Here is an 11,700-nt window from a genome sequence, read left to right as displayed (position 1 = left end):
AAGAGTATCAATTCAGCATGATTCGCTTTCCAAACTTTCTAGCAGTCAAGGAAGTTACCAAAATTCAGTAAATGGGAAGGGAAACTAAGATTAGTAGCTACTTGTGTCCAAACCCCTTGAGCAATAGGACAAGAAAAAACACATGATTTAAAGATTCCTCTTGTTGGCAACAGAAAGTACATCTTGAAGGTCCTTTTAGACCCTTGAGTTTGAATATATCATCAGTGGGAATAATATTATGAAAACATCTCCATGTGAAGAAGGACATAGAGGGGCTGAGGTATTTCACCCACATGGCATCACCCCAATCCTTATGGTGCCAATTGTTTAATTGGGAGTATGCAAATTTGGTAAAAGAAGTATGGGGAGAATTTTTAGTCACAATTCTATCTGGTTTCAGTGGAGTAATTGGGACTTTAAGAATTTGAAACACTTGTCCAGGATTTACCATAGAAGCCAACATGTCTCTATTCCAAATATGATTATTCCAGCAAAGAAGAATAGGGTTGTTGATAGCTGAGTCCAGAGAGGTTGATGGTTCCAATTTACCTTCTAGAAGCCAATTATCTAACCAAAAATCAACTTTTCCTTCTCCCACATCCCAGATAAAAAGGTCTACAGCCACACACCTAATATGCAAGAGATAGAATCCCTAGGTTTTCTGCAGGTAATTGATGGGTGGGAGTGTTTGCAATATTTTCACTTCATATAGTTAGCCCACAAAGATTTATGTTCTCTAAATTTAATCCAGAGTTTACAATAGAAGATTTCATGAAGCTGTTGGAAGGACTTCATGCCAAGCCCCCCTGCATAAATTTAATCCAGAGTTTACAATAGAAGATTTCATGAAGTTGTAAGCTAGACTTAATGCCAAGCCCCCCTGCAGCAAGAGGCAGGCAAAGCTTATCCCAACTAAACCAGAGAGCTTGTTTGTAATTGCCTTCCCACAAGAATTTATTCAACATCACCTCAAAAGTTTTCTGTGTGCCTTTTTTCATTTTCAGCATTTGCATAATATACAGAGGGAAAGAAGCTAGGATACTTTTAATTAAGGTTAATCTTCCTCTCTGAGACAAAAATGTATTAGTCCAACAAGAGATTTTTTGGAGATTTTAGAAACCACCTCATCAAATCGAGTCTGCTTCTTCCTTCCTTTAATTAACTGTACCCCAAGATAAACCAAGGGGTTGATAAAAGATTTAAAGCCAGTGAAGTCTTTAATCCAATTTTTGATAGTAGGATGTAGCTTATTGCTAAAAATAAGTTGGCATTTCTTTAAGTTCAGAGAGAGACCAGAGATCTGTTGGAACAAGTTCAGCAGATTAACCACTTTCTTCACTGCTGGTTTTGAGGCTTCAGAAAACAAAATGAAGTCATCAGCATAACAAAGATGAATTATGGAAAAATTTGCTTTATTAGAAAATCTGAGATGTTCCCTTTCAGAAAAATGATGGTTAAGAAGCCTAGATAAGTAATTCATAGCCAAAATGAAGATGTAAGGAGAAAGGGGGTCCCCTTGTTTAATTCCCCTAGTAGCTTGGAACTGCCCTTGAGAATTACCATTAATAAGAATGGTATAATAATTATTGTTAAGCCACCTATGGATGATTTGGCAGAAGGAATTTTGAAACCCCCTAGCTTTAAGAACCTCCAAGATAAAATTCCAATTGATAGTGTCATAAGATTTAGAGATATCCAGCTTATATATAAGATTACCCCCTCTGCAAGGCTTGTCAATATCCAACAAGAGTTTCTGTGTAAGTAACACATTATCAGTAATTTGTCTACCTGTAACAAAAGCTGACTGATTAGGAGAGATCATCCAAGATAAATGTGGTTTTAATCTAAAAGCCAAAAGTTTGCTAATAAGTTTAGACAACAGAGTGGTGAGAGATATGGGTCTAAAATGATCCCAATTAGATTTCTGGTCTCCCTTTGAGATTAGAATAATGGTGGATTGAGCAAAATAATGTGGCATATCCTCCCCTCTGAAGAAGGCCTGGACAACTTCCACAACATCAAACTTAATCACCTCCAAATATTTTATGTAGAAAGTAGAAGTAAGCCATCTGCACCAGCCACCTTGTCACCATCAATAGAACATAGAGCTTTCCAAATTTCTTCCTCGGTAGGAATAAAAATTAAATCCAGGCTCTGGATATTAGAAAATTTATCATTAAGTCAGCCAGAGTCAAAGTTCAGGAGAGTAGCCTCATGGGTTTTAGATAAAAGGTTTTGAAAGTGATCAATAGCATCTCTGTGAATTAGATCAGTTCCCTGGACCCAATTGCCATTATGGTTTTTAATCTTCAAGATGGTGTTGGAATGTATTCTTTGTTTAATACAAGCATGGTAAAACTTTGTATTTCTATCCCCATCAACAAATTTCGTGATGGAAGCCTTCTATTTATAGAACTCTTCCTCCTAATGAATAGCTTGAAGTAGATTTGCATTTGCTAATATCAGGTTCTGTTCATCAGATAGCCCCATCTGAATGTTAAATTTAGCTTGTTTCACTGCAGCTTCAGCCTCTTCAACTTTTGCTGTAAGGTTGCCAAAGCAGTTCCAATTCTAGGCTTTCAACAAATTAGCAACTTTTCTTTGAGTTTGCCGTAGTTTAAACCAAGGAGGGAAGGATGAAACAGGTACCCAAACAGACTTAATAAAGGAGAGGAATTCAGGATGTTCCACCAGACATTAAGGAATCTGAATCTTTATATATATATATATATAAATATATATATATATATTGCAAAACCTAATCTTTCAGCAAGAGTAACGAGAAGATGACCGATACACTTTTACAATTTTATTTACTTCCTGGCATTTTATTTATCGCAATTTACTCTTACTTTAAAATATTTTACATGCTTGGTTGTGGATTTTACTTCACCTGCAAAACAAAACCATTTTTTTTTAAATTAATAAAAAATTTTCAAAATTAAATTAAACACTTTCAAATGTAATCCTAAATCCTTTGAAATGCATTTAAACATAAAATGTTCCTTTGAATTTATGGAAGTCCCTTGGATGAGGTAACCCACGGTTGCTAATGAGATCTCCCTGGTTAAAATGATCTTAAAAACTCATTTAAATTAAGTAAGTTCAAAAGAAAATAGTGGTACTAGATGAGGGAGCTGTGAGATCTTAACCTTTTACTAGATACACCAAAAATATATAGTGTTTTTATATACATTTTTATACCTATTTTTTGAGATATTACGCTTTAATGAAGGGTATTTTTATATTTTTGTTGTAGGTACAATAAAATGGATGAAAATGCTAAAAGGAGTGAAAAAGGGTCAAATTTGAAGTAAAAAATGAAGAAATGTACAAAAATGAACTGGGGCGCCTAAGCGACCAAGATTGGCTCTTAAGCGCTAGATGATCCTTGCCTAAGCGCCAAGTACCTCAAGCTTAAGCACCAAATTTAATTACTTAAAGAAATATTTAATTGGAGCGAAATTTGGAATAGGTGTTTGAAGCAACCCTTGATAAAAATGTGGGAAATAGCCCATAGACACGAAAATTCATTCAATTGGCTTATGAGGAGGTAACGACTAGAAGATTCATTGAATGGAGACACCTTTTTGAGAAGACACCAAGACACCCCTTGGATTTTTATAAGAAAAGACTTATATTTTCCAAGAGAAGGGGCTAGCAACCACCCACCTAAGTTTATAACAGCCGACGCCACAGGCGACAACCACCTTTACTTTATTTTATTTTATTTTGAGTATTACTTTGTATTGTGAGAGAAGGAAGAGAATTCAATGAAACTCATGACATTTGGAGGAGAGAATTTGAGATAAGTGTTTATCTTTGGGACTACACTTGGTTTTTAATTTGGATTTCTTGATTTTGTGCTTGATTTCTACTTTTAAACTCATGTGTGGTTGTAGTTTTCTTTATCTTTTTCCTTAAAATGATAAGTGATTAAATGTGTAAAGAAAGTTGTATGAAGTATTAATCTTCAATGTTGGAAGAAGTTGTGATGTTTCAAGACATTGTACTTCATTTACGTTTTGATTTGACCAATTAAGATGTTAAAACCAATTGTGAGAACATGTAAGATCCAAGATGGTATTGTCTCAGTCAACAAATGGTTGAAATCACATATTGATTTCATGAATTAGAATGTAGTTCATGGGGTTTAGTGCAAATAAATAGGAAAATATATTTTCAAGGGTGTAGAACTAGAGGACTTTAGAGTGACAAGCTAAAGCCCACAATTTGATTTATAGTTTTAGGTTTTGATACGAGATGTTAGCCCCCAGGTGGAGGGAGAAGAGGGAACTCTAGAGTGAGAACTAGTATCTTCCCTTCTTAGCCGGTCTTCAAGACTATTCAAACTATAGATTAACCAATATTATTTATAGCATCTCTAGTAAGGGTAAGGAATAATATTGCTCCTATTTGGCACAACACAATTTTGCACATTTAACATACTTTCACAGCTGAATTTCTATATTTATCACTGATTCAGAAAAAAGAAAAAGATATTTTACCTATATTGCCTTTGTCTTGCAAGTACTTTAATTAAGTTAATTAGTTGCTCACTTTATTTTCAATTATTGAAAATCACAAAAAGAATCAAACTTTCATTTCAATTATAACATCTTAAGTTTGAGTAAGAATATACATTGCTAAGTATTTTGTTATTTAAATCCAATGCTCCCTGTGGGTTCGATATTCGGGACTTAATCAAAAAGTTCTATATTACTTGATAATGATACGTATACTTACGTAGTATCCCATATCAAAATATTATAACTGCATTCTTATTTACTTCGTAGTTAAAAATTTACCTAGCCTTTGCTTTGAATCAAGTTTTTGGCCTGTTGTAAATTAAGAATATCTATTAATGAAATTAATTACATATATTACATTTTACATCTATCTATATAGAAAATTGGGATCATCACTCTAATCAAATTTAACCCTCTTATAATAATTAAATCAAACTTGTCATTTAAACCTTTGAATCTTAGACTCTAGGACTGCTACTTCATCGAGGAGCTTGGAACTAACTCTGTGGGCAACAATCTACAATAATATGAGGATCTGCAACTACACATCTTTTCCTTAGAATTAAATAACAAGCCATATAACTTTGAGATTGTTTGCTTATGCAACATAAATACTCACTTTATCTTTAGGCCTTTGCATAATCATGCTATGCAATCTAACCCCTAACTCATTTTAGGATTCCGAGGTTGTCGTTTGTTACGACATAATTCCTCCTATCTTCTAGGTTATTTGTATGATTGTGTCATAAAAATATAAGCCTTAAATAATAATAATTGACATGATGAAACATTCAATAATTTCTCTCTCCGAAATTGAAGCCAAACAATAGGATAGCTTGATAAGTCACCGTAGTTTTCCTCAAAATTTGTGACGACCCCGAAGTTTATCTCCCTTTAGATTACTAAAATCAATGTTTAAAAATTGAGTCATCCCCATTTGACACCTCTTTGCTTGATCTTTGAAAAGCCCTATCTTTTTGAATTCCTTGAAGACAATATTTTATGATATAAATTGAGAGTTATCTTAGGTGATTTCGATTATTTAAGATGTACGTAAATATAGGGGCTTGCGCTTATGGGAAACTTTAAGAACCCAACTTAATATACACCCTAGCTAATTGTTCATATTAGATAGGAGAACATTTCAATCAATATAAAAAATGGTTTTTCGTAAAATGGATGTCATAAATCCTTTAGTTTATTTAATCGAGCACCACCAATAGGTAGTGTATCTATCCTTCGAGGTAGATATATTGCTTGCAGTGTTGTGCTCAATCATTTAAACCATTGCAGATATGAGATCGGTTCGGTATTGTATTTTCAAAAATTAAAATATTACTTTTTTAAATTATATATATATAAATTAAATTAAACATCTCTTAAAACCCCGGCGTCAGGATATCCATTTCGACGACCGACGATTTCTAATTTGGTGACCGAAAACAGTCAACCAAAGATTGTTTTCTCTTGACAAATCATCAACACTGAGCCTCTAGAGAAATTCAAAATTCAATCTTTTGAATCCTATATGGGCTAGTGCGACCTGGTCGACCATATAGCTTTCTTTGAGTCCGCCATTTACTTGCTTAAAGTCTCTGAAGCACTGAATTATTAGTTATTCTATACCACACTAAGGAATTCAACACTCAAAATTATCACTTCCTTTGGTGAGTTTAAGAAGCTATTCATGAGGCAGTTCACTAACGCCTAGAATCCTGGAAAGGACTCCCAAGCTCTATGGCATGTCAAGTAGGGAGAGCCTTCTAGCTTATGTCTCTCGACTCAAGAAGGAGTTTCTGGAAGTGCAAAATATGGAGCTTATGATTGGACAAGTTGCCTTAGCATAGGTCTTATGGAGTGCAAAATTCAAGTACTTTCTAGGTTTAATTCAATCCAACATCCTGGTTGAACTCTCTGAGCTAGCCAATCACCTTATCTTGATGAAGGAATTTATTCATCCACCTACTAAAATGTGAACAAACCAACCACCGCTCGCATAAAGAGGTCTCGCGAGATGATGGATGGAGGGAAAAGGATGGCCCACATCTTAAACATGAAAGAGTTCGATCGTCTCATGATGATATAATCAGACAAAAATACTTGAAGGCAGATTCAATTGAACAATTATTCAAATGACGACTGAGGAACAAAAAAACCTACTCAGTTGAGGGTTTTGAGGTCAGAGTTAGTAGAACCCATTTAAGATATGGAGTATTTTAAAAAGGCTCCACCAATGAGAATCAGAGCATTTCTCTAGAACATGAATAAATTCTTAAAATATCATAATGACCATGGTTATGATAATGAGGAGTGCATGCACCTCCAACGTATGGTCAAAGAATTGATTTGGGCTGGAAAGCTCAAAGAGTTTATAGCCTTAGAAGCCCAAACCTAAAGGTAGTAGAAAGCTTCTACAGAAGATGACTTGAACAAGCTGGTCTGAGCCAACAATATCCAGATCACAGAGGTATTGCCAGCTATTATGGGTGGAGAATCAATCAGATGGATTGATCTTAAGAGGCTTCGAACATGGGAATATTGTGTCATTATTTTTTCTCCAATGTGGAAGCCCCATCCCCCGTTTATTTTTATTGATGAGGATTTATTCCTCTATGGGAATCATTAAATCTACACCTTAGTAGTCACAAAATCGATCAATAACTATCAAATAGGCAGTATTTTAGTTGTTACTGGTAGTTTTGGAAATATACTATTGAAACCAACCTTTGAAAAAAATGCATCTATCAGTCGACTGCTTAGTTGTGCCGACCAGCTAGCTGTATGGTTCTTTTGGAAAATGAAAGGATGCTCTGAAAATAATTGGGCTATCAGTCACCTAGGAATAAAGTGATAACCAATTTACTAACATATAATGTTTCTTAGTGGTTGATGCACCACCCACTTACAACTCGTTCATTGGTCACCCACTGCTCAGTAACTTCGGAACCGTGGTCTCCATCTACCACATGACATTAAAGTTTCCTTGTAAAGTAAAGATAACTACAATTTGAGGCAATATGGAGCAGTACAGACATGCTACCTCTGGACAGTCAGAAGCATGAAGTAAGAATCAATTGACATTTAGAATCAACGAGAGGGGGTTTTGAAACCAAGTAAATTTTTTTTAATCACTGAAAGTTTTGATGTAGTCTATTGACAATGCAGGATTTTTGGGATGTTTTTTCCTGGTTAACTATTGAAATGCTAGGCATCTAATCGACATACCAAGCTACTGCCTCAATGTTAATCTAGTCTCCCAATCAAAAAACAAAAGATGAGAACATCAGTAATGACCTGATTGATCCAAGAAGAAATAATAAGCTCAAGGAGGTGGGCTCAATCTCAGAAGTACATTGCACAACTTGGGTCTCCAATGTGTTCATGGTTAATAAATCAAATTCTAAGTGGAGAATTTTCATAGACTTCATAAATTTGAACTCTGCCCGCCTAAAGGACAACTACCAGTTCCTAGGGTCAATGCTTTAGTAGATTTAGCAGTTAGCCATTCAGTAATGAGCTTTCTATTCACTTTCTTCGACTTTCATCAAATCAATATGCATTTAGCCAATGCAGAGAATCCCAACTTCATCACGATCAAAGGCCTATAGTGTTATATTATAATGCCCTTTGAGCTATATGAACGGGCTACTTACCATTGTCTGATAGATGTAAACTTTGCCAACCAGAATGGAAAAAAATATGGAAGTCTATGTCATTGATGTCTTACTTGAAATTTGATCAATCAAAAAATATATAAATGATCTAAAGGAAAATTTTCAAATGCTCAAGAAAATATATCATGAAACTAAATCCACTAAAATGTATGTTTGGAGCGTTGACTAAAAAACTCCTTAGATATCTTCTGATTCCGAAAGGAATAATGGCTAATTGATCCCAAGAAAATATAATTTTGTAAAATTTATAAACTTGAATTCACTTTACAACGATGCTAAGAACTTGATGTGGTATTTTACGAATAATAATGTTAAGCACTTAATGTTGGGATTCTATGCAAGTATACGTATCATTATCATGTAATATAAGACTTTCTATTCAAGTCCCAAATATCAAACCCACGAGGAAGGTTTAAATTTGAAATGATAAACAAACAATGAAATTTATAGAAATCAAACGAAATTACTCACTAATCTCAAATGTGTATCATAATATGAACTAAATTATTAACTACTGAAAAAATTTAAATGTAAAGTTTAAAACAGTAACTACTAAACTATGTTTATGTGATGAAGTTTCTAATCTCAAAAAGCATCTTTCCCACCACAATGAGTTTTTGGTGAAATGAGATGAGATAAATGGTTTAAATTTGTATTGTTCCAAATAGGAGCAATTTTAATTATCTACATTTTAAAATAGGAGCAATTTTAATTATCTACCCTGATCAGTTGTTATAGAAAATAATTGGCTAATCTTAGGTTTAGTCTCTAAATCCGTAGCTAGGCTAGGAGGATACTGACTCCCACTCCAGATCTCCCACTTCACTTCCCCTGAAGGCTAACTCTCACTTTAGTTCTTAAATACTAAGATCAAGTTGGAGATTTTAGTCTGTCACCCTAAAAATCTCCAATTCTACACCCAGCAATGTATATTTTCTTATTTATTTGCACTTAATTCCATGAACGAAATACTCCTTCATGGACTTATGTGTGATTATCACTCTATTATAGAACTCATACTCTATTTCCCGGATCATAAGTTTCACAACATATTTTAACAATTCAATTGGCCATATTGAAAAATAAACTAAGAGCTGAGTTGAATAACCATCACAATTTATTTTTAATTTTAACATTGGCACATCCAAATTATCTCTTCATCACTATATCTTAGAGTAGGGAGAAAGATAAAGGAAAATACTCAAACTTCATGAGAAATATACAATAAAACACAAATTTAATATATAAAAAGAAAGTTCATACAACAATAATAAATAAATAACACTTTTCTAAAACTCTTTCTCTAAGTAAGTCCCTTGTAGCCTCTCTTAGGAAATGTAGGAAGAAGAAATCTCTCACCTCTCTCCCTCTCCAACACACCTAGCCACACTTAGAGAAGAATTCAACACTTAGAGAAGAATTCACACTTAAACTCACCACACAAGCTTAAAACTATAAAGAAAATAACTAACTAATGGTGTGGAATGGTGTGGAAATCGGTTGAAGGTTTCAAAGTGGCATCCAAAGGGGCGAAGAGAAAGCAAAGGCTTGCGAAGAGGAGGAAGAAGGGGCCTTTTTTTGGTCAGTTTCGGCTCTAAATAGAGCCTAAGGTAAGTTTTCCAGTAGGTGCATCCAACAACTCTTCAAAAAACATCCAAAGTTTTTGAATCTTCTAGAAACAGGGTCTGCTCCGACACTGGCGCCTCCCGTAATTAATTCTGCGTTCTCTGTCAAATGGTGCCCTCGACGCCCAGTCTGCTGCCGTCGGCGCTGAACATATCATTAAAAATTCCATTTTTACTCAAAATTTCATTTTTTGCTTTCTTTTTGCTCTAAGTCCTAAAAATCAACAACCTGCAATAAAACATGAAAAATACCTTCTTTTAAAGTGCAATATCACCAAAAATGAGTATAAAATATGGGTCTAAAATGTATATATTTATGGTGTATCAAAATTCCCCAAACTTAAATGTTACTTGTTCTCAAGTAACTTGTTTACTACTTAAAAATATGACTTATGACAAAGATTTTAACTTCTAGATTTCTATACTTTAGTCCAGTAAAAACAATAGCATAACTTAAGATAAATGTAAAATAACTCCAGTTAATACTAAAGGTATAAGAATATCTAGCAATCAAGTCTAAGATTTTTGATTCTCTATTCTTTTCAAGGAAAATTGCAAATTATTCATATTAAAGCCACTTAGATTATTCATATGAAAAAAGAACTTCACAAAACTTTACACTAGTAAATATGCTAATATTGAAATATAAGTTTAGAAAATGTATCCAAGCCTTTTTCTTTAAGTTGATTCAAGTGAAGCCAATTTTTAATTAGGCTTCTTCTCAAGCTTCTCCTCACATTTTTTTCTTTTCTTTTTCAGGATCATTTTCATTCCTTTTTCTTTTCTTTTCTTTTTCTTTTGCTTTTTCAGGATCATTTTCAATCATTTTTCTTTTCTTTTTCTTTTCTTTTTCATGTGAGAATTACTATATTTGGATAGCCTTTAATGATATTGAACTTCACTATCTTCTTAAAGTTAAAAACTTTTCACATTCCTTCACTTTATAAATTTATACTAGCTTTAAAGATTTTTCATAAAGTTTTATTCTTTTCTTCTTACATAAATCTCTATGATTTTTAATACTTCAAAAATAAAAATTCCTTTGCTTACAATAGAAAAACATAGTCCTATTCTCTCATACCAAATATCTTAATCTCTAAAATTAACCTTTATTATTAAGAAATTTTACTTAAGTTTAATATATATTTAGAAACACAAATATAGTTATCTAAAGTTACCCTCTAATACCAAATGTTATGTTAAATTTTAAAATATTTTGAAAATATAACAAATTGCGGACAACTAAAATTAAGTTTCTTTTCTTTAAAAAGGAATTTTTTCGTCCCCCCCAAACTTAAATTTTTAAAAGATGTAGCATTAAAAACTAAAAAAATAAAGGGTGAAAGGAAACATTTAATACATAATGGAAAGACTTACCAGTTAAAGGTTCTGATACTGAAATTTAACTGTAAAATGCTGCTGTTGCAAATATGAAAAGCTTTAAGACTTAAAACATTAAATAACACATAATACATAAAAATTTGTTGAGAAAGAGTTAACTAAAAATACATTCAACAAAGTACTAAAAACTAATAACTTCCAACAGTTTGACAAATCTATTGTTCACAACACAACATAACAATTAAACTAAAGTGTCACAATCTACAAACAAACAGTCTCAACAATAAAGTACAACTAAACATAAACTAAACAAAAATCTAATTAAAATATCACCAATCTTCATTTTCTTCTTCTTCTTCCACATCCAAATTTTGCTGCTGATAGGGGGTGAAATACGGTGAGTAGCAAACTGAACTGAGTGATCACCCCTCATGTATCTGACCATCACATGATCATAAGTAAAATCATATTCGAACCTCTGTTTGGTCAAATCATCATTATGTGCATTCCTGGCTTCCATATTTTCTATTC

This window comes from Phalaenopsis equestris, unplaced genomic scaffold (genome assembly GCF_001263595.1).
Source record: "Phalaenopsis equestris unplaced genomic scaffold, ASM126359v1 Scaffold000625, whole genome shotgun sequence".
In the NCBI taxonomy this organism is placed as follows: domain Eukaryota; kingdom Viridiplantae; phylum Streptophyta; class Magnoliopsida; order Asparagales; family Orchidaceae; genus Phalaenopsis; species Phalaenopsis equestris.
The sequence above is the reverse complement of the archived record's forward strand: the minus strand, read 5'-3'. Positions refer to the sequence as shown.